A 22,156-nucleotide genomic window follows, 5' to 3' on the forward strand; every position below is an offset into this window, starting at 1 on the left:
ACAACTTATATAGGGTGGAGGCAGGCCAATGGGGCAGGAAGAGGGCACGGAGTGTTATCTGATAGGTCATCATCACATCCAGATATGTGACATAAGCAGGAGAGGATTATGGGTAATGTAGGCAGACATGAGGGTCACAGGAAATGTAGGCGGATGTGGCAGAGGCCCACAGGAGGGCGAGATAAGGTGGCAGCAATGAGATATGCCGCTCCCTACAAACATTCTGGTGTTTTATGAGGTTAGAGTTGAAGGTAAAAGATTTCCCACACTCACTGCACTCAGAAAGGCCTTTCCCCATTGTCAACTCCCTGATGATCATTAAGGCTACAGGTCTGGCTAAAGGACTTCCCACACTGACTACATACAAAATGCCTTTCCCCAGCATGAATCCTTTGACTCAATGACACCAGAGTGGTGGCTAAAGGATTTCCAACATTCCCCAAACTCATAGGGCCATTCTCCTGTGTAACTTCTCCAGTGTCTAATAAGGTCAGAGCTCTGACTAAAGGCTTTCCCACACTCACTGCATTCATAAGGCCTTTCTCCAGAGTGAACTCTCTGGTGATCACTGAGGTTAGAGCTCTGGCTAAAGGACTTCCCACATTGACTACACTCAAACGGCCATTCTCTAGTATGAATCCTTTGGTGTTTAATGAGGCTAGAATGGTGGTTAAAGGATTTTTTACATTCTCCACACTCATAAGGCCTTTCTCCTGTGTGACTTCTCCAATGTCTAATGAGGCTAGAGCTCTGACTAAAGGATTTCCTGCATTCACTACACTCATAAGACCTTTCTCCAGAGTGAATTCTTTGGTGTTGAAGGAGTTGTAGAGCTATGGGCAAACAATTTCCCAAATTCCCCACACTCATAGGGTCTTGCCCCAGTGTGAATTTTCCAGTGCATAAGGAGGCAGGATTTACAGCTAAAAGATTTTGTACATTCACTGCACTCCTAAGACTTTTCTCCAATGTAAACTCTCTGATGGATAATAGGATCAAACTTTCTGCTAAATAATTTCCCACATTCATCACATTCATGAGATTTTATTCCATTGTGGATTCCCTGGTGCCGGAAAAGACAAGAACAGTAAGTAGAAAATTTCCTACATTCACTGCACTCATAAGGCCCTTCTCCAGTGTGAAGTCTCTAGTGCTTAATGAGGTGACAGCTCTGGCTAAAGGATTTCCCACATTTGCTGCACTTGTAAGGCCTTGTTCCACTGTGAACTCTCTGGTGAGCACTGAGACTAGAGCTATGACTGAAGGATTTCCCACATTCCTGACACTTGTAAGGCTTTGTTCCAGTGTGAATTCTTTGGTGTGTCACAAGGCTTGAGCTATGTCTAAAAGATTTTCCACATTCACTGCACCCATAAAGCCTTTCTCCAGTGTGAACTCTTTGATGGATAAAGAGATCATACTTACTATTAAATAACTTTCCGCATTCATCACATCGATGAGGTCTTACTCCAGTGTGGAGTCTTTGGTGTGTAATGAAGGTAGAGCTTTGCCTATAGCATTTCCCACATTCTCCAATTCATATGGCTTTTCTCACATGTGATCTTTTAGATGATCACTGAGGCTACTGTTTGTACTAAAGGATTTCCCACATTTAGTACACATGTAACATCTTTCTTTACTCAAGATTCTCTGGTGAGAAACATATGCTTGTTTATAACTCAAAGTTTTCATGTGGTCTCCCCAGCTGCAAAGATTTTTTTACAGTAGCAAAGGTCAATGTGCTCTGGGTTCTGTTTCCTGGCTTCTCTTCAGTGTGAGAGGCTTGTTGCTGCAGAAAGTCTGATCTGACCAGGAAGTCCTTTCCATTCTTTCTGCAGGTGAAGGGTTTCTCAGATATCTGGAATCTACAGCTGCTCAGAAACAAGCTTCTGCCCTCAAAACTTCTGAAAAGTTTCTCTCTAGCGTGCTGCTTCTGGATGCTGATGAAGGTATGTGGTGAACTGTGACTGTTCTCCACATGCCCCATCCATATATTGTTTCTGTTCACAGTGCTGGTGCTCCACCAAGTACAAAATGTCTTTCAAAACTGGTCTGCATATCTCACAGCCATAGGTTTCTTCAGAAGAAATGGGCCTTCTTTTTGCAGAAATGGCCTGCTGAGTATTTGTCTTCTCACTCTCTGCTCCACACCAACAACCTGAAAAGAAACTCTGGTGAAGTGCATGATGACTTTGGTGGAGAAAGAAACGTCAGTCGTAGCAATTTCTGGCATAGGAAAGCATAAGAAAATGTTAAACTACAGGAAGAAGTAGCGCTTAGTACACAGATGCCTTAGATCTGGACAAAGTCACCTGGTCAGATCAAAGGCAACTCACAGCTGGCCAAACAAGATGCAACTCACAAGGCTGACTAAAAGATGTGGGACCCTAAAAATGCTTGCCACTGTGAAGGCTGCTCAAGAAGAAAGGACAGCAATATACAACCCAGCTCTATCAAAGCTTTTCCCCAAGGAATGGAGCTGTACCTGTGGTCCTGACATAAGGGGATAGATTTATCCTGGGAAAGGAAAGGTGGAGAGCCTAGCTCAGGACATAGGCATGGGTATGAGGACCTTATCTAGAGAGGTTACAAGTACAAAGTTCTCCAGCATCACACTATGGTACAGGTCTCTCTCTGTCTCATCAAGGAGATTCCATTCTTCCCAGGAAAAGTACACAGCCACATCCTCAAAAGTCACAGTCCCCTGTCAAGATGAGGACAAATGAAATCATGAACAGCTCCTTCAAAAAGAAGCTCCAAAACTCATCTTGGCAAGACTGTCTCAAAATTTAAAAAATAAATAAAAAGGGCTTGGGATATTGCAGATATTACACGGTATTAGAGGACCTGACTGCATGCACAAGACCCTCTGTTCAATCCCTGGTACTACCGTGGCAGGAAAGGGGGTCCTCCAATGTGATCTTCCATCTTCTTCCCTCAACTTCGCAGTCTGTTCTCCACTCTGCAGACTGATGGAGACTGTTAAGACCTGGGTAAATCATTTCCTTGCTCTGACCCAAACTTCTTACTACCTCCAAAACATACACCAGATTTCTCAGCAGTCTGAAACCTATTTTCCTCCTATGCTGGCAAGCAAACTCATGGCCTTGTCAATGCTAGGCAGATGCTCTCTATCACTGAGTTATACCCAGCCCAATACTGCTATCCCAATCAATCCCATCCTCCTTCCAAGCTCCCCAGCTGGAAGAAGAGACCAGGCAACTAGTGCTGCTGTCTCTTTCCAACCACCATCGGATGCAGCATCAGCAAAAAGGTAGATGGATGAAATAAAACTATTATAAAAAGTCTGTGATTGCAGGTGGGAAAATATTCACTTTATTTTAGAATTCTATGAACAATTAAGGGTTCTTGGGCTTAACTGCTATTTGTCACATTCGGAGACTGGGGCTTTCTCACGATCGCCATAATGTACAACCAGTCCATAAATTACTCATTTGTACTTTTATTAAAGTCTGTACATTTAATAAAATTCAATGAATTTTTTAAAAAAGCCTGACACAAAAGAATCCTTCTGCTTATGCCAGGAAGTTTCCCACGTGTGCCCATGGTCTTTACATCCCAACTCAAGGCCCTGGAGGCATGTGACATACTCTATCTCCAGTGCACAGCATTCTTTATACAACACACCCCTTGTACTTCCAGATCCTACAACCACATGCCCACGCCATCACCACCTCACCACCTTATTGCCCCATACCACAGGCACCTCTCTGGCTTCCCCACTTGCGACTTGGTAATAATTAGCTCTTTACTACTCTCTCATGGTAAAACAGCAGGTGGACTATGATTATGAAGATGAACAAACACAAGACACCCAACAATGGACAGATGAGCTCAATGGTGGTTTATTGTTATATCCTGAGAGACATCTCACACTTCTCATGTTAAGCCACTACTTCAGGGAGTGTGAACACCTCAGGGATGGAGTGTAAGCTTTGTAAAATCAAGAGAGATAAAAGCCCCTCTGGTTTCCATAATAGAATGAGACTCACTTATTTAACTCTAAAGATTAGTAGAGAATTAAAACTCATTACAAAACAATAAAGAAAAATTTTTCTGATTCCATTAATAATAAGAAAGCTTTGTTTGACTAAGAATACTTATTCACAGAAATGCAACAGTGAGGGAAATTTGCAAGCATGCCATTTGAGGTCAAACTGTTTTCACCAGCTATCAAGGTGGCATGTAAGACTAAGCCTTAATGGTTGGCCTTACACACAACTTGTTTGGCATATTCTAACAGGATCCAGTGTCATGCCAGCCTTCCCATGGAAGGCACTAGTGGTAGCAGCCACAATACCTTGCATGAAGGCCTCTTAATGCACTCTATTCATTACAGACTCAGCCTCCAAGAATCACGTATGGATCACTCACACTCACACCTGTTCTACTTTTGCCTGCACTTGTGCAGGACAAAACCTTCTTCGTCAATCTACCTAAGACTCAAAGCCCAGCCTCACTGACTTAATGACTCTCACAAGTGATCCTATTTGACCCTGTCCTTGTAGACTGAAACACCCCAGGTCCTATCAAAGTCTGCACAAAACCATAGTAAGCACCAGCTACATCCTAATTTCATCTTGCTTCCTGTGCTTCTGCACTTCTATCTGCCCTTCTCTTGCAAGCCTCGGCAACATGCCAAACAATCCCATATTTTACATACCCTCCATGCGTGGTCACATCACCTACATTACCCAGGAACCTAAAAAACCAACGCAATATATGCTCATTCGCTCCCTTTTGGGCACCTAATAGTGTTATAACTGTAACCCAGACTATTCCTCTTAAATCTAACTCACAGTTCACTCACTTTGGTCCACTCACTTTGGTCCACAACCACACTATTTTGAAGGTCTGTATCTTAAGCCACTTTTCAGATTTCTGCTCACTTAACATCTCCACTCAGCAGTTTCTAAAAATTTCAGACTGGCCAAAACCAACTGTCTCATGTGCCCAGTGAGTAATGCTCCAGCTACCATCTTGATAGATGGAGCCTTTATCCTTAGCTGTTAATACCAAAAACCTGGGATCACCTCTAAATCCTGTTTCATTCCCTCACTATCCACATCAGATAATCTAGTTGCTCCTTTTTAAACGTGTATGCCGCCATCCCAGCTACTCAGGATGATTCCAAGTTTGAGACCAATGTGGGCAGTTTAACAAGACTCTCAAAATTTAAAAAGAAAAAAGGGGGAGGGGGCTTGAGATTTTGCTTAGTGGTACAGGACCAGGTTCTGCGTTCAATCCCTGGTGGAGTGTGCGACAGGGGATGAAGAAGTAACCTCCACCCTGATCTTCCTTTACCCTCCCTCAACTCCAGTCTGTTCTCCTCTGCAGATAGATGGAGACTAGTAAGACCCGAGTAAATAAATCACTTCCTTGCTCTGCTGTAAACTTAATACCTCCAGAACAGACACTCAATTTTTCAGCAGTTTGCAACATGTTTTCTCCCCTAAGATGGGGAGCAAACCTAGGCCCTTGTCAATGCTAGATAGATACTCTATTGAGTTACACTGCAGCCCAATCCAGACTTTAATGCCCCTCATTGTTATTACTAGAAGGCAAGCAGACCTGTGAGTTCCTACATTCCCAGTTCAGCATTGCCTCTGAGCACGGGTGCAAGTGATGGACTCTTTGAGAAAACCTTCCACGCCTGTCTCACACCGGAGACATAAGAGCTTCTTTCACACTTTTCCGTGAAGTCCCTGAGCTTGGGGCTTCTCCAGAGCCCCAAGAACCAAGGACTAGAAGATCTCAGAACACCACAATCCACAGTCTGGGGGTATCGAGGCCATTGAGGGACAGAAGCCCCTCCTACTGAGAGGCTTCTCTAGACACCTTCTCTAGACAGCGGAGCCGCTGAAAGACCAGACCGCTGCAGCGGAATCGGCCCGCGTCCCGGCACAAGGGACCCTGCTCGGCGCTCAACTGGGCCAGGCCCCTGCGGGCGGCCGGCGCCATCCACTCAGCGAGCACCGAGGCGTGGCCGGCGCTGTGGGGACTCTGCGGGGTCGCCTCTGTGTAGGGGATGGCGGCTCTCGGTCCTGTCATCTCACAGCTTCTCAGACGGCGCGGGGGAACCAAAGTTACCGCCTGGAGCGGACCTCCGGAAGTCCCGCCCCAACGCTACGTGCCCGGACAGAAACGCCCTCCGCCGCGGGGCCTTTTGGGTAGTGTAGTTCCCACCGCGGAAGAGACCAAGTCCTTCTGTGAGCGGAGCTGGGAAGCAGCGATCCAGGTCTTGTGCAGAGGCCTTCACCTCTTAAAAGGGACTGCTCTACTCCTGTCCATTGTTATCGTCAGCTGTTCACTCGCGTGATAAGTGTGTAACATCTAAGATGCTCCCGAAGTCTACGGATGTGTCATTTATTCAGTCACAGTGTGAACACCAACTGAGAAAACAAAAATGACCACTTGCGATTTGGCCCCACGAGGTCAGAAGCCTCACAGTTTTATGAGTCTCATTATGTTCAATAAAGAATAAACTCGAAAATACTGTAGGCATCCAAATCATAAATAGCAAAATAAAGGATGATAGGAAGTAAGGAGATAGATCTGTCTATGATCAGTGAGGGACAAAATTTCAAATGCTGTGGGAACCCAAATTATAAATAAAGAGCAAAATAAAAGATAACTAATAGGAAATAGGGAGGTAGATCTTTCTCAAAGGGGAAGGGGATCAAGAGATGGAGGAAGGAGAGAGAAAGGGGATGAAAAGGAATAAAGACGCATTATGTCCATGTACCAACTCCATACATGGAATGTAAGCATTATTCCCTGCAAACTTATATTAAGTTTTTTAGAAAAATACTGTAGACAGAAGCATGACAGGAAGACACGTGTGATGCTAGGGCTCTTTGCACCACAAGTACAAAGTGGGGATCTGGTCCATTTTCAATGAACAGGCCATAGCCCTTAGCCATAGAACTCTTCCATTAACACAATACTGCTGTTAGACTCTATAGTCATAAGACAACAATGCTGACCAAAACTACACACGGTAAAATCCATCCTTTGGTGTAAGACCCATTCGTTCCTTCCTGACCCATTGTGGCAGGTTCCAAATAATTTGAGATTCCAATTTGGAATAATTTGGAGCACTTTATTAGCTGAGCTCTGAGGCCTCAGACCAGCCTCTGTTTTAAAGCTGAGCCTGAGAGCCCCAAGCTGAAGGAGGGCAAGGTTTATCAAGGTGAAAATCACAAGCAAGGGGGTTTCCAAGTTTCTAGATTGGTATAGCAGCAGGTTTAATGGTTAACAGTTTCTTTTGCAGTCAGGCATACATTCCCTGAGAAAGAACATTGAGTAAACTTAACTTGCTTTTACAGGTTTGGTAAACATCCTGAGAGAATGCATTATTTAACTTTCCCATGGTGCAAGCATTTTTGTAAGGGGACATTAGGTCATCTGGAGAACAAACATGGAGGCACAGTAGTCAAGGGGTTTAGGCTAAAACACCATGTCTAAAAATTAATGTGCATAGGTCTCCTTCTCTGAAATTAAAGGCCTTCTCTAATACTGAAGTAAATGCTCTTTCAAATGGCAACTTTAAACATATAATTTTAGATACAGTGCAGGTGCTTCTAGAAGATCTATAGCGTGACAAATGGTCTAGGGAAGAAAAGAAACTCTAAATGATCTCATTAGCTATATACTCTCTATGTCCTTAAACCTAATTAAAACCCAAATCTCTTACCCTAACCACATTATTCTGCTCCCAGAAACTCGTCCCATTAACACCAATCGAAGTGGCCTGAATGAACTCTTATCTTTACTCTCATTCTTGCCTGGGTAAGTTCTTTTCATGTTCTGTGTCACTGGCCCTCCATAGGCCATCTAGCATGGGAGTTCCCACAGAAAATGTCCCTCCTCTCAGTTTTGTGTTACTGTGACCAATTTAGTGAGCAATACTTTGACACATTTAATAAATCTTTCTCCATGTCTTTATACTCTCTTCCTTTTAGTTTGAAATCAATCTCAAAAAGAGAAGCAAAAGAGATGCTATTTTCATAAAGTGCAATGGCTAAAGTGTTCATAGGTGGAACATACAGACACAAAGTTGTCTCAACCCTGAAATGTGGGAGATATCTTAAATCCATGATCTCTTCTCATTGATGATTTCCTTTGTGATTTTAAGGATTGTTTCAGAAAAAGTTGTGAAATGTAAATTATAAGAAGTATTAATAATGATGCATATTAGTAATAAAGACTATTAATTTTCAAAAGCAGAAGGAGAAACTAGGCCCCAGAAAATATCACTGGATGGTAAAAAGAGTGAAATTGTCATAGAATTTTGGTAGAGATATCTGGGAATAAGAATTACAGCGTGTGACAACAACAGTCACCTGCACTGTCTCCAAAACAGGATTCTTCATTATTAAAGTAATGTCAATACTAGTGTGGAGAAAGAATTAAAAGGGACATTGAGGGTAACAAGAATTATAAAAGCAAATGGGGGAGTGGGTATCATGTTTATTCACTGTGCTAACAGGAGATTATTCAGAAAATATCTGGCTTCAGACACTAAGAACTGGCCAATAGGAAGCAATGGTCATCTAAGAGACAGACATCCTCCCATGGGGCTTATACTGTGTTCAAGGAAGACAGGCAAGGTGCCATGAAAAAAAGATAACTGGTTTTAGAAATATATATATATATATATATATATATATATATATATATACACACACATATATATATATAAGCACAGCACAGTAGATACATAGCACAGTAAAGGAGGCCCTATTAACCAAAAGCGCCATCAAAAGATTTGGGCATGAGTTATATGATTATTTTCAGAACAAGGAGAAGCAAGAGTGTAGGCAGGTTTGGTGGTTGGAGAAGTCACTAGACTCCTCAGGAGTGGGGGGCCAAGGTGTCCTACCCAGTTGGCCATTGACCTAATTTTCTCACTTCGAGGACATTTGGGACACCTGCATGAAAATTCCTGGCTCTGCCTCAGGCAAACTGCAACTCTCCACAGCAGTTGACTGACCCTGGTACCAAACACCTTCCCTGGTTTCCCAATTGGATAATTGGCTGTCACCACCAGAGTCACTTTGGGGCTTTTAAAAAATCAGCTTCTCAGGGGCAGGGGATTTAGCACAGAGGCATAAGTGCCTGCCTTGCAAGTAGGCAGTCGTGAGTTCAATCTCCAGTACCAATAAAAAGGAAAAAGACTTAAAAAAAATCAGCCTCTCATTCCAACTTACTTACTTTTAAATGACTTTAAAAATCACTAATTTTGAAGGTAATACAGCTAAGTAATTGGTTACTAGATACATGAGATAACTACCTAAACTAGCTTCACTATATTGTCCACAATATGGGCAAGCTTCTGGCAGATAGTGGCTGCCCAACAAATATTTCTTGAGTAGAAAAATGTTATTAAAAGTAGTTAATATAGACTGAATGTTAGTATCTTCCTATAGTGTACATGTTGAAATTCTAATCCTCAGTGTGATGATATTTGGAGAGGTAGACTTTAGGAAGTAATTAGGCCTTGAGGCTGAATACCCAATGAATTAGATTAGTGCCCTTAAAAAAGAGATAGGAAACACCTCTCCTCCCCTTTCTTCCCTTCTCCTTCCCACCCTCCTTCACCAGAATCCAAAAATATTGGCTCTAAAATTGAAAACCATGAAGTAGTTAAAAAGTTTTTCTCATTAAACCACCCAATCTATGGCTTAGCCTGTTGTTGTAGTTAGGGATTGTACAGAAACAATTAGAATCAGGACATGGAGTTTATAATATTATTTTTATAATGGTCACCGGGAGTTAACACAAGAAAATGCAGGAAATCTATCCGCAACACCAAAGACATAGATTATTTAGTCAAGAGCCTAAATCCCACAGCAATGTCCCACATGAGTCCAGCTAAGAACCCAGAGCTCATGACAATGCCTCCCACGAATCCAACTGGAGGTCCAGAGCCCACAAGGACTTACACCAATCTCTTTTATGGATCTGTGCCAGGAAGACCCAAAGGTCAGCGGGGTGAATCCAGAAAGTCTATGCCAGCAGGATGAAGGAGCTTTGCTGGTGGGATGAAGGTTCTATGCTGGAGCTGAGAAGTCACACTCACGACAAAGACCAGGGCTGTCCTGAAAGGCACCACAGCCATCCTCGGCGACACGGAGGCCCCGAGCTCCTCCGATGACAAGCACAGTCAGGTACATGCCAAGAACCAGAGTGATGAGTTCATCCTAGAGACCAAATGGCACATGTCTTCCCTCCGGAGACAGGAAACAATGCTCGATATGAGGACCAGAGTGTCTCCAGAACCAACGGCTCAAACAACTCATGGGAGAACCCACAATGCCTCAACACAACACATTAATGCCTTAATGCCCTTAACACCTCCCTTCTTCTCCACCTATTTATCCTGGCAATTTTCCTCAGGTGGAACATCTTTGCTCAGTGCCATGCTGATGTAATCCAGCTGGCCTTAAATTGACCACTAGTTCTTAATCCATAACACCTGTCAAACAGACAATGTGCCAAACTGCACATTGATATCTCTCTGTGGTAAAATTTGCCATGCTGATGTAATCCAGCTGGCCTTAAATTGACCACTAGTTCTTAATCCATATCACCTGTCAAACAGACAATGTGCCAAACTGCACATTGATATCTCTCTGTGGTAAAATTTTGTCTCAGAAGCTTCTGGCTTTTCCCTTGGAGATGAGGCTGCCATGAGTGGTCAGTGAAGGGCCTGGTCACCCCATGTTTCTGCTGACAGCTGGACCACCAACCCACAAACACCTTCCTCCTTCATGGTGCCACCCAGGCAGGTTCCAACTATTGACTGAAAGACTATTGTCCCAACTTCCAACATTCCTTACAACTGTTACCATGTCAAATTGCCTGTTCTAAGTTTTAAAATTTAATTTAGAGGAGATAAAAATTGAAAGCAAGAATTGGAAGACATGAGTTTGGTTTCAGTTTAATCTCAACATAGATCAATATTGTTTCTCAATAACAGCTTAATTAAGACTTAATTCACATGTGCAAATTTGCCCTTTTTGAGCATACTGCTCAGTGTATGTTAGTGTATTCCCAAGTTTGTATGAACATCATCACTATCAAATTTTTAAGCATCTTTATTATCACAGGAAGGAACCCCATTCCCATTTGCAGTCCCTTAGCTATCAGCTACTAGAACAACTGATCAGATTTCTGCAATTATAGCTTTGCCAATTCAGAACATTTTGAATCATAAGAATTATACAATATGTGTATCTGATTTCTTGCACTTAGCATCATGTTTCTGAAGTTTCTTTATGTGGTAGTGTACATCAATATTTCATTCTTGTTTACTGCTAAAACATGCCATTGATTGTACAGATTATATTGCATTCATTGTTTTGTAAATTGATGGACATATCAGTTGTTTCTATCTTTGGACTCTTAGAAACAGTGTTTTTATAAATGTCTATGTGCAGGTTTTTGTATGTACATGTGTTTTCAGTCCTCTTTAATACAGACCTACAAATGGAACTGCTGGATCACATAGTAACTCTGTAGTTAACTTTTGAAGAATTTTCAAGAAGATTCTTAAAGCAACTGAACCATTTAGACTGAGTCTTGTGTATTCTACACGTGCAACTGCCATCCTGTAACACTTACCACTTCTGGGTATGTGTACGATAGTTCCCATCTGCAGGTCCACTTCCTAGACAGAGTAGGGACATGAAAGGAATGACTGTGTGCCTTGGTAAGGTGTCATATTTATTTTTACAACCTCAGTTTCCCCATGTGTAAAATGGAAACAAATGACTGGTATTAATAGCAAATATCATTGAGAACGTTGTATTTAACGAAAGCATTCTATTAGCACACTCTATAGAATGGCCCAAAAAATTACTTGTATTTATACTCAGGAGGAAGAGGAGAAAATCCTGACAATTTCTCTTTCACACTTACCAGAGTTGGATTTCTTTTCTATTTTTGCCAAATATCATGGATCATTTATGGACTATGAGACTGCAGACTTGCTATACCATATGAATTTATTTTTTCTTACACACTCAGACATTTCTTTCTTTTGACTGCTCTTCCACAAGTCCTCTGGGAGCTCGCTCTGCTCACCTTCTCAGTCGTTCATAATTGCTGCAATTTCTTCTTCACCTTGGCCAGCACATCCTGTGTTGCCTTCTACTGCTCTCATAGATTCTCTGTTTTTGCCTTGTATACAGAATTCCCTTCATTCAGTAACTGTTCCTCTTCCCTCCATTTCTCCTTTTCAATATTTTCCCTTCTTTTTGATCTAATAACTAAAATGTAGACAAGATGGAACAGAAAAGGAGAAAAAGATGTTGAGGTAAGAAACAGAAAAATAAAAGTACAAGCAGTGAAATTGTTAGTGGATAATGAATGCTACCTGTCTGACAAGAACAGTGAAAACTGAATTTTAAAATTATTTTTCCACTTTCTGTATTGAAACTTTATACATTCCTAGTTTTTTAATATATATATATATATATATATATATATATAAAGTTATAATCCAGCATAATGAAAATACAATGAAAAGTCATTTTGATGAAGGCCTCCTGTTTCAGTAAGCATCAATTATCTCTCCTGATCTTGGCCTCCTTACCAAGTTGATGCTGTACATACCGGGAATCATTAGCAGAGAAGGTTGGCATGCTGGGTCAGATACTATATTCTATGTATTTTGCATCTAGAATTCTGAGAAAGGGGTCCAAAAATCTCAGAGCTTTCACAAAACCTGGCTTTTGTGAGCGCTTATATCACTGTATCTTCACAAAGATATGTAGGCCTCTCTCAGGGGTCTGGGATGGACCCTAGGAGTGTTGTGGTCTCATGTAAGGATGTGGGTCCTTTTTCAACATCAGACAGAGAAGTTGGGGATCTATCTAAATATGCAAGTACTGCTACAGTAATAAGTATGTTTAAGGGAAATTTTCATTCTGGAAAAAATCTGTTTCCCGAACTACCTTAGAGGTTTGAAATGGCTCTGCATTAGGCACCAAGCAACCACAGCACTACTCCACATTTGTGTTATTTGAACACATTTGGCTTCTTATATTCATTTTTCTCATCTCAACCTCCCATTTATCTTTACCTTTGATAATCAAGCCATCTCTGTTAACCCAGCCCTCCAATGACCTTGGATCTAACAGCCATCCTGGTGGATCCTCTACCTGAGATGATGAACTTGCCCAGCTCCTTTTCATTCTCTGGAAGCAGGTGTGTAGATTCTTCAGATCCACTGTCCTCAGAGCCCTCCTGGTCTCCTAACAGTGGAATCTGAACATTTTCATAAAGCAGTGTAAGCTGTTGTCTTTCCTCTGCCTTTACTATTTGACTGCAGAAGAACGAAATGAATTTAGAAGTATAGTTATCACAGTATCACAGAATCATCCTGTTTGAATCATGGTATTTTCTGAATGGAAAGGAGTTGCTTGTTTGTGGCAGTAGGTGGAGGAGACATACATACACTTTCAAACCAGACTAGTCATAGGTAGATCTAAAATTTTGAAGCTAACCAACTGGTTACTGTAGTGAGAAACAACTCTGATAATCCTAAAGAATAGATCAAAGCCAGTACTAGGAGTGACAGGAGGGCTTATATTGGATACAAAATTTAAGGAGTTGAGGAAAAAATCCGAACACAAGACAAATTGTATTACAGGGAAATATGTTATAAAGTAAAAATTAATGTCAAGAAATCCATGATTAAGGAAATATCAATATTTTAAATAAAGACAGGATAAGTGTCATGGATTTTGCCTTTGCAGAGGTTCCAATATGGTGTGACTCAGTACTTTTAGTGACCCTGTGCTTAAAATATTGATATCTTGTTCACTGTGGATATTTTGAGCCATAATCCAAACTTTAGACAGTACTACATTAAAATGATATTCATCTTCATTACTGAGTTTTTCAACACACACTCTCTTAATTTTTGCCCCTGAAGTGGATACCTTACTCTGGTTACTGCAGGTTCAATCTAATAATGAATTACTGACTGGCTATTTTTCTTAAAATTGGAAATGACGGTAGCATTTGACTTTTTCCTGACATATTTATCCCCCAATCCCTGTGTAACTTAGACAATAAAAGACACTTTCTGGATTAGTTTATTTATGTCCTTATGGACAGCAATAGAGAAAACCATTCCAGAAGCATCCTGTGACACAGCAAGAACTGTTTGGTCATGGTCATTAGTAAAGACAATCAAATCAAGCTAAGCTTGGTGACGTACACCTGTAACCCCAGCACTCCAGATGGCTGAGGCACGAGAATTGCAAGTTTGAGCTCAATGTGGACAACATAAACACTTTGAGAGGCCCTGTTTCAAAATAAAAAGGGGTTGAAAATGTAGATTAGTGCAGAAGCCTTTAGTTAAATCCCCAGTACCACAAATAAATAAGCAAAATGCAACTAGATTTTTGTTTTTCAGAATTATCATGTCAGCCTTGAAAGAGTTTTCTACTGCATGAATAACCACCTTTATAGTTTATTTATACACTAAAAATTCTACCATTGGTACCTTTTGTAATAACAATGCAATTAACAAAAATCATAGGGCACAGTCACTGTCCTCAGTTGCTAAATGTAAAATATTGCCCAAAACACCCCAAATGAAGCTAAATATTTTAACTCAGTATTTTCAAAAAGTGAAATGAATACAAAAAAATCCATGATAAACCAAATATCAAAATGTTAAATAAAGGTACTATCTAACCATTCCATGCTGAATTTTAACTGAATATTCTTTTCCAAAATTAGTGTAATCCATGACACTAAGTTTAAATGTCTTATCCAAAACAAACAAGAATTAATCATTATTTTACTTTCTTGATTTAAATGTAAGCAAATTCACTAGTAGTGTTCTTAAAACTCTACATTTAGAAAAGATAAACCACAAAATTTAATACTTTGGGCACTTCATTCACTTTGGGCCACATGCATTTTCTTTCACCTCAATCTCTGACACAGCCTGATGCAGCACCTACTAGAGTGACCCAGAGTGATGACCACGAGTTGACTCTAGGCTACTTGACGGAGCACTGATGTCCATGAGATGCATTTTAGTGAGAAGCCTTATAAAACTTTAGATTTTTTGTCTTTTTCTATAATAATGAAATATACAGATAATGCAGTTACAGGAGTTAAGTCAATGTACACTGCCATATTAGCTAACTTGGAAACAAAGTGCAGTGTACTCATTACTAAAAAATCTTCCTGTAGTACTTGTGCTTGGTATGGAGCTGATCTTAGCATCTGGATGGACTAGGACTGGCCATAAACTGACAGCACTGTAGATGATCACTTCTCCTTATTGTGATTGTCTCTCTGGCACATAAATATAAGTGAAGCATATAGAACTCCAAATAACATAAGAAAAATAAATCTACATAAAGGTATACAATAATCAAGAAGAAGTTCAGCATAAGAACAGAATACTAAAAGCAGTTAGAAAAATGAAACAAATCACTATAAAGGAGAATCCATCAGAATCACAGCAGACTGTTCAATACAAACCCTCAAATCAAGCAGAGCTCAGAGTGAGATATTTGAAGCCTTAAGAGAAAACAATCTCCAATCCAGACTGATGTACCCTGCAAAACTATCTTTAAAAATCAGTGGAGAAATAAGATACTTCCATGACAAAGAACAACTAAAGAAATTCATGACCAGCAAACCCTCAAAAATGCCCTAAAGGATATTACAGAAAGCGATAATGAATACCACAATTCCAAGAACACTAAAAGAAACAAGTGATCAGGCAGGGCAAGCAAATAAACAGAAGAGAAAGAGAGGGAACCAACAACAGGAAAATAATATGAGAAAGATAAGCCAATGCAGGTTACTTATAGCTATCAATGTAAATGGTCTCAATACACTAATCACAAAAACAGGCTGGCATAGTGGATCAAGAAGAAATGTTTAACACTATGCTGCATATAAGAAACACATTCAACTCATAAAGAAATTCATAGACTGAAAGTCAAAGAATGGAAAACAATACTGCATGAACCGAGAGAAAAGCAAGAGTAGCTATTCTATAAACAGAAAATGTGAGCTTTAAACTAAGACTGATCAAATGACACAAAGAGAGTCACTACATACTTGTTAAGGGAAAACTCCAAGTGGAAGAAATAACAATCATAAATATACATACACCAAACACCAGTGCACTCAACTACATAAAACAAATATTAATAATCAAATAAATACACAATTGTAACAGGAGACCTTAATACCCCAGTGTCATAAATATATAGATCAACTAGACAAAACATCAACAAGGAAATTCAGAATTAAACCAAACCTGTGAACAAACGGACTTAGGAGATGTCTACAGAGTTTTACACACTACAACATAAGAGTACACATTCTTCTCAGCTGTACATGGAAAGTTCTCCAAAATAGACCACATACTAGCCAATGCTTAGGTAAATGCAGAGGAACTAAACTATACAATGTATATTATTTAATCATAGTGTAATGAAAATGGAAATTAACAGCAAAGTAACCACAAAAAATTCATAAACACATGGAAATTAACACCCTCCTGAAACAACCAATGAGTAACAGAGGAAATTAGAGAAAAAATTTAAAAGTATCTTCAGTTAAATGCTAATGCTGACACAACATACTGGGACTTAGGAGATGCAATAAAAACATTCCCAAGAGGGAAATTCATAGCAGTGAGTTCTCACATCAGGAAAACAGAACAAGCTAAAATAAACAATGTAAGGTTCAACATAAAGCTTCTAGTAAAAGAATAAATCAAACCCAAAGCTCATATGAGGCAGGGAATTATAACAATAAAAGCAGAAATTAATGCAATTATATTATTAAGAAAATAATATAAATAATCAATGAACTGAAGAGTTAATTTTTGAAAGATTAAATAAAATGGATAAACTCTTAGTGAACATGATTAAAAACAAATAACAGGCTCAAATTCATGCAATTATAAATGAAAAAGTTGAACTCATAAAAGACTCTGTGGAAACAGACAGGATCATTAATACTTATTTTGAAAACCTATACTCTAATAAGATGGAAAATAAAGAAAAAATGGAGAGATTCCTAGACACATATGAAGTGCCAAAACTGAATCAAGAAGATATGAAAATAACCCAGTATCAGTCAGTGAAATTGAACATGTAATCAAAACACTACCAACAAAGAAAATCTCAGGTCTAATGGATTATGCAAGTAATTTAGAGAAAATCTAATGCGACTAATGCTGAAACTCTTTAATGAAATTGAAAGGAAAGAAATACTCCTACAATATCCCTGGTAACAAAACCAGAGAAGGGCCCATCCAAAAAGCGAACTATAGGTCAGTCTCCCTAATGAACATTGATGCAAAAATTCTCAGTAAAATACTGGCAAACAGGATGCAACAAATTATCAATAAGCTTATACACTGAGATCAAGTAGGATCCACCCCAAAGATGCATGGATGTTACAACACATACAACTCAATAAATGTAATACACTACACTAATAGAGTCACATGATCATCTCAATAGAGAAAAATAATTTGACAAAGTACAACACTCATTCATGATTTTAAAAAAAACCTTCACAAAATTGGAATATATGGTCTTTATCTCAATCTGACAAACCAACAGCCAATCATACTAAATGGACAAAACTGAAAGCATTCATTCTAAAATCAGGAACAAGACCAGAACATCCACTATCACCACTCCTATTCAATATAGTTCTGGAAACACTAGCCAGAGCAATTAGACAACAGAAAGAAATTAAAGGAATAAATATAGAAAAGTAATAAGTTAAATTATTATTATTTGAAAATGACATAATACTCTACATATAAGACCCCAAAAGCTCCACCAAAAGACTTCTAGAATTAATAACCAAATTCAGTAGCATAACTGAATACAAAGTCAGCACTCAAAATCAATACCATTCCTGTACAGAAACAACAAAGTCACTGAGAGAGGAATTAGAGAAACCACACCTTTATCAACAGCATCCAAAAAATAAAATACTTAGGGATCAATCTAATAAAGTAAGAAAAGATCTATACATTGAAAATTATAGTAATCTAAAAAATATCAAAGAAGACATCAGAAAATGGAAAGATATATCCCACTCATGAATAGGAAAGGATTAACATAGTGAAAGTGGCAATACTTCCAAAATTATTATACAGTTGTAATACATCCTAATTGAAATACCATTAGAATACCTCACAGAATTAGATAAAATGTTCCTAAAATTGATTTAGAAATAGAAGAGATATAGAAAAACAAGTATTGGCAATCAAGGAAAAGCAGGAGGCATTACAATTTCTGACTTGAAATTATACTACAAAGCTACTGTGATAAAAACAGCACGGTACTTGCCATAATAGCACATTGCCTCTGGCTAGAATGGCATGACACCACTTTCTTCTACTAATTTCAAAATGGCCATATTAGTTGAAAAGGCTTTACCCCAGCTTTGCTGTGTTAAGATAGTGAAGTATCAAACATTTCTAATGTGACTCACTATAGGAAATACATTTTCCTTTATGAACACGACTATGTATGTGTGTGCATGTGTGAGTGTGTCTATCTGAAAAGTTTAAAAATCACCCTTTAATACTTGTAGAATTTCCATTCTGCTAACATGTATTCTGTTCTCTCTTTTTTTTCCTTTTCTTTTCTTCTCAGTTATTTCTCAACCCAACATGAATATAATTCACATTTTGATAAGTGCTGCTCTAGAAACATATAATGACTAATAATAATTAGCAATTATAAGAATTATCATCAACATTATTAATATGATTATTATTTTCTTTTAGCACTAATTAGTACTTTAGCAAAGTTTTATCTAATTATTAAAGGAAAACAGATGCTATTTAGCATACACTTACTGTATAACACAGAAGACTATGATCCCACATATCACAGCAATGCCAAAGGCTATACATGCAACTAAAATCACTTGAACAAGAGCAGGTCTGTGTGGAATTACTGCTAAAAAACAAAGGAAAGGAAGCTTTCAAAATTTTTATCTTAGCTTTGTCAGCTAGCACATTTGTCAATCACATTGTTATTACAAAAAGGGAATAGTAGACCAAAATCAGACATAAAATATAAAAATAATATTAAATTTTAATAAGACTGAGGCATAGTCTGTGTCAACAAATATAATTTTAACTCCTAATGGTCCCTGACCCCCTCTGTGGTCCACCTCCCATCCTTTGTCAAAGCTCTCTCTTTCATGCTCTGCAGATACATGGACTGCTACAGCAATCTCTGTCATTTACGGAACTGAAAAGAAAGTGGCCTTAGTTCTAGGAATTCAGGTATTTCCTTGATGGTCTCAATTTGCGAGGTACTGTCACAAAAAGAAAATTACAAGGCAAATTAGGATGAAATTATATGAACCTCTATTCCATTCGTCAGATTTTATGGCTAGAGATCGTGCTGTTAAACCATGGTTGTTCTTTGCAAGCTGAGGTGTATCATCCTCCTTCATACTATCTGAAATTTTTTAAAAAAAAGAAGAGAGAATTATTACGTGTATAATGTGAACAATGGAACAATTGCCAAAGAGCATACATTACTCAGTCATTTGTAAAATCTGACCGAGATGACTACTCATCATTTCACACTTAGCCTTCTCTCACTTCTCTCACTTCTCTCACTTCCTCCCCAGTACAGGATAAAGTGATTTTTCTAATGGAGTCAAAAACATATCCTGTGATTCAGTGGAAAATTAGCTCAATGTGACACAAAAAAACCTAGCCTATGAAACACCTAGGAGTGTAAAATGATTAACTGAAGATTTGAAGTATGAGGTATATCAGTATTCACCTACTGCTCTGTCTACCTTCCTGTGTATCTTCCGATTTTTCACCATGAAATATTGTAGATGAGAAAACAAAATGGGTATATTTGGAACTAAAAATTAGCCACTAGAGCGGGCATCAAAGACGTCATTCGAGACTTGGGCAAAGGTAGCATTAGCAGACTCGTGAGGACACAAGTTTAACTTAAGCAGGCTCAAAAGAGGAGGAAAAAAAGGGGTCAGAGAGAGGGAGCTTTGGAAATGCTCTTGAGGATCTTCTACAAAAAGAGAAATGAGTACAGATTCTGAAGGAAGCTGAGGCATCAAGAGATGGTTTGGGGGTAAGTTGAGAAAATTATGAAAATGAGAATGAGATAAAAACCATGATATCATAGTCAGTCTGTTCAGGCTGTTATAACAAAGTTCCATATACTTGATGGCTTATAAACAACAGAAATGTATTCTTCACAGTTCTGGAGCTGGGAATTCCAAATTCAAAGTGACACCAGGTTCAGTATGTGGTAAGGGCCCACTTCCTGTTCATAGATGGCCCATTATCAGTTCATAGACGGCCCCATCTAGCTATTTCCTCAGAAGCAAGACAGCTCTCTAGGGTTTTTTGTGTGTTCATTTGTTTGTTTCATATGAGACAGGGTTTCACTGTTTTCCCAGACTGTTCTCTGACTCCTGCACTGGAATGGTCTCCTATTCTCCACCCCTGGAATAGCTAGGACCACAGGACCTGCCTGGCTTCTGGGGCTTCTCTTCTAAGGGCAGTAATCTTACTCATGAGAGCTCTATCCCATGACATAATCATCTCCCAAAGGCCTCACTTTCTAATACCATCATCCAAGGAATGCAGATTTGAACATGTGAATACAGTGGAGGATACACAAGCACTCTGAGCCAGCAAATAGGAAAGGAAGAATGTCCTTGAGTGCTTCTGTCCATGTGCCCTCCTCACTCCAGCTTCAGACACCAGGCTACCCCAGAAGCCTCTGTGCTGCATGGTCACCAAAGTTGTTCAACTAGCAAGACTGATTACCCTGATTTACCTGATCTTTCTCAGAAAAATCAGAAAAAAGTGCCCTTGCAGAGAGAAAGCACATCTGAGGTGGGAGGAACAGCAATCCTACGAGAGATGGCTTTCTGGTTTAGAGGACTCTGATTCAGGTGGTCTTAGGAGGTCCCAGGAGGGCCAGGAGAAAAAACCAAGAGTGGAGAAGAAGCCAGAAAGAGTGCTTTGGGGTCAGTGCATTCTCTGTGTCCCCCAGGGGCACCCAATCTCAGTCTCCACCTGTGCTTGTCTTGCCCCCATCCTTGGTGATTTTGCTATCTTCCACTGCCATGAATTGTTTGCCCCCTCTGCCATTTGCCACGCTGCTGTTGCTGTGCTTTGTTGCCATGACCTCAGTCCACACAGCTGTGCTACTTCCAGATCTGCACCGTTACTCACCCAGTCACCCACAAGGTGGCTGCAGAGAGGTGCTGTCTATTCTGTGTCCCCAGAGTGCATACCACGACAGCCTTAGGAGTGTTTACACATCCCACTGCCCTCCCAGATCCCTTGACTGACCTTTATTCCTCAGCAAATTCATGGGCTTAGTCGGTACTGCAGTTAGAAGGCCAATGAAGAAGATAAAAAAGAAGAGAAAGGTTTGAGACAGATTTAGACACAGCTTGGTATAACAAGGGAGCAAACACACAAATTCCAAGTATCTAAGACAGTAAATGTTAATAAATTTATCCCAGTGCCTGGTATAAAATATGTGTTAATCTGCAGAAGATGGTGCTCTATTTACACACAGTGGTTCCTTTCATGAATATGGAAAAGAATCTAGCACATCCGGACTCCATGTTGAGAAACCTCATCCCAGGTGGAGGAGTTGGAGAGAGGGAGAGATGCAGGGGGCCATGTTCTATCAGGAGGTCAGAGAGTCAGTGGCAGGAGGTCAACAGTGGTGTTCTTTCCTCAGACACACATTAGATGCAATCATATCTAACTGCCAGAGTTTCCCCATAAGGAATGAGATAGTTTACATGCTGTTGTGGTTTGTGTCTAGATGTCCCCCAGAGTCTTATGTAGTCATAGGGGTTTTTCAGAAGTGGCTGAATCTAGAGTGTGTAGCTGTGGACACAATGCTGGGATTAAGGATGTACGATTGCTGGATCAGTCCATTGATTGGACTGGCATCACCCTAGTCCTGGTAGCAAGGATACAAATACAAAGCACAGAAAAAGGCTTGTCTTGCCCCCATCCTTGGTGATTTTGCTATCTTCTACTACCATGAACTGTTGCCCCCTCTGCCATTTGCCACCTTGCCATAGAGCCAGC

General features: G+C 39.7%; 1 long non-coding RNA gene and 1 pseudogene across 5 annotated transcripts in view; both read right to left on the reverse strand.

The window, feature by feature from the left end:
- Nucleotides 1-12,192, reverse strand: LOC134476686 (zinc finger protein 256-like; annotated as a pseudogene).
- CUNH19orf18 (chromosome unknown C19orf18 homolog) overlaps nt 10,951-22,156 on the reverse strand; it is a 26,857-nt gene continuing 15,651 nt past the window's right edge. Inside the window, exons 3-8 of one of the 5 annotated variants that reach the window (XR_010048494.1) lie at nt 21,398-21,433; nt 19,419-19,514; nt 18,902-19,001; nt 13,191-13,354; nt 12,112-12,296; nt 10,951-11,695 (exon numbers count right to left, since the gene is read on the reverse strand). This is a non-coding gene — a long non-coding RNA (chromosome unknown C19orf18 homolog). Of the gene's footprint in view, nt 11,696-12,014; nt 12,297-13,190; nt 13,355-18,901; nt 19,005-19,418; nt 21,434-22,156 lie in introns of those variants that run through there. The other 4 variants (XR_010048492.1, XR_010048495.1, XR_002791881.2 and 1 more) reach the window with 4 other exon arrangements.

This window comes from Cavia porcellus, unplaced genomic scaffold (genome assembly GCF_034190915.1).
Source record: "Cavia porcellus strain 051 isolate PalLab524CR breed Dunkin Hartley unplaced genomic scaffold, mCavPor4.1 scaffold_7, whole genome shotgun sequence".
In the NCBI taxonomy this organism is placed as follows: domain Eukaryota; kingdom Metazoa; phylum Chordata; class Mammalia; order Rodentia; family Caviidae; genus Cavia; species Cavia porcellus.